This window comes from Apteryx rowi, unplaced genomic scaffold (assembly GCF_003343035.1).
Source record: "Apteryx rowi isolate R43461 unplaced genomic scaffold, aptRow1 scaffold_1396, whole genome shotgun sequence".
In the NCBI taxonomy this organism is placed as follows: Eukaryota; Metazoa; Chordata; class Aves; order Apterygiformes; family Apterygidae; genus Apteryx; species Apteryx rowi.
Genome location: NW_020447637.1, coordinates 39,852 through 42,231, shown reverse-complemented (window position 1 = coordinate 42,231; position 2,380 = coordinate 39,852). Strand labels below are relative to the sequence as shown.

Below are 2,380 nucleotides of genomic sequence, written 5' to 3'. Positions count from 1 at the left end.
GAAGGTCCCATAGGGCCTGGCCTGAGGCTGGCACAGATGAGCAGGGACTTTGTGATTTAGGACTTGAAAAGAAAGAAGGACATCCACAGAGGGCTCAAAGCGTCACCGCCAGGGCCTACTGCATGCCTGGCTTTCTAAGGCAGGACAGAGCCCAGCACCCTCCCAGGGGCTGCTCGGCTGGAGCTGGAGCTGGGGCTGGGGCTGGGGCTGGAGCTGGGGCTGGGGCTGGGGCTGGAGCTGGGGCTGGGGCTGGGAAGGTATGAGCTAGGAAGGGATGGGGAGGGTAACCTGAAGGGGTTCTGTAAGGACACTGGCAGCGCAAGGCAGCCAGCCAAGGAAAATGTGGTTTCCCTGCTCGGTGGGGCAGGGGACATAGTGACAAAGAGAGTGGAAAGGCTGAGGAGCTCATTGCCTCTTTTACCTTGTCTTTTCCTGGTCTTGTCTACTGACAGGTCTCCCTGGCCCCTGAGTCCTTTGGCAGCATCTGTGTTAGCAAAGCCTCACCCATGGAAAAGGATGATGCAACTGGGGAGGACTTTTGCCCAGTGGGCACACACAGCTCCACGGGACCAGATGGGAAGCACCCGAGGGTGCAGGGAGAGGTGGCTGGAGTCACTGCAACGCTGCTCCCAATTGTCTAGGAAACGTCAGGGTAACCAGGGAGGTTCCTGATGACTGGGAAGAGGCAGACATCTCAGCCATTTTCCAGAAGGGCAAGAGGGAGGGTCTGGTCATCTTTATCTCAATCCTTGGGAAGATGATGGAGCAAATCCTCCTGGAAACCATCTCCAAGCATATGAAGGACAAGGACTTGAAGAAGCAGCATGCGTTGAACAAGGGGAAATGGAAACCATGCCTGACCAAACTGAYTGCCTTCTACCATAAGATGAATGCCTGTGTGCACAAGGGGAAAGCAGGGGATTCTGTGAACCTTCACTTTAGCAAGGCCTTGGACACAGTCCCCCAGAGTCTCCCTATGGGCAAACTGTGGAGCTCTGCCCTGGATGAATGGACCATAAGGCAGGTGGAAGATTGGCTGGACCATCAGGCTGAAATGCTCTGATCAGTGGTACAAGCTGCAAGCAGACCACCGTCTGTCCCCACCTCCGCCTACCCCATCACTGTGACACGCTGCCCCCCCCCCATCCCTCACCTCATAGAGGGTTGCCAGCCAACATGCAGCTGTGCATTGGGGACACACAGGGCACATGACCAGACATGGCAGCAGGCAGGAAAACCCCAGGGGCCCCAAAACACACCAAGGCCAACTCTCCAGACCTTCCATTTGTTTCTAGTCCTCCAAGGCCTTGCAACAGGCACTTCCTCTCAACAGCCACGCACAGCCCTGCTCAGGCTCACTTCCCACCTCCAGGAAGCAGACACACAGTGCTCTCACAGGGGTTCAGCAGGCCAGCTCTTGCCTCTCGCTTTTGCCTCACCTGCCCTCAAGGCACTCACCCAACCAGCCTCCCTACTCAGGTCTCCTTAGCGGCTTCAGTGGAGATGAAGCAGTCTCTTTGGCACCACTCCCCCTCTCTCTGCATTTGATCTAGGGGCTCACAAACGACCGCATGGTAGCACACACACACACACACAGACCGGCATGCACAGGGCCAGGGCACCAGTCCCACAAAAGCAGGCTTCCAGCAAGGAAAATGGCGCAAAGCTTCTGCTGCTCTCAAGCATTTGCATTCCCCTGTCTCAGCAAGGGCTGCCATTTCTCTCCCAGACAAAGACTTGAGACAAGCCAGCAGGCTTCAGCAGTGCGCGTGACACATGGACAAGCCAGCAAAGGCTTGGCCTTCAGGGTCCCGCACGGCATGGCGCAGGGAGAGTCTGAGAGCACCAGCAAAGTGATCCACTGAAGGAGCTTGGGGTGTGGCAGAGCAAAACCTGTTACTCCTCAGTTTTGGCACAAGGAGCTCTCCTCTAAACCAGCACAGGGGGCAGGCTGGAGGAAAGACCACTTCTCTCTCTTTCCTTAGTGAGCAACTGACCCCCAACGCTCCACTCACTGGCACCGGGATTTTCCAAGGCTGCAGGGAGACGATCCCATGAGGGCCTCAGGGGGCACGAGTCGGAGAAAAAGAGTGGTCACAATGCAAAAGTTCTAGGAATCTCCCCTCAGAAAAGGAGGGGAAACTTTAAAAGTGCTCATGTAGAAAACACCGAGAGTCAAGTGCTTCAAGCACTCAGGGTCAGCAAAGCCTGCCAAAAAGCCAGGCACCTCCTTGGAGGATGGCTGTGCTCACCACCACTCCCTTGGCTCCAGCTACTCGCAGCAATGCATCTAGAGCTAAGTGGGGCTCCTCACACCCACCCAAAGATCAGGCATAAAAAAACACTCCTTGCCTGTGGCAGCAGTGGCAGCACCTGAAGA

The 2,380-nt window shown here is 56.2% G+C and overlaps 1 pseudogene; it reads left to right on the top strand.

The window, feature by feature from the left end:
• The window catches only part of LOC112961845, a 6,975-nt pseudogene extending 5,912 nt beyond the window's left edge, over positions 1-1,063 (top strand).
• Positions 1,064-2,380: the final 1,317 nt, after the last annotated feature.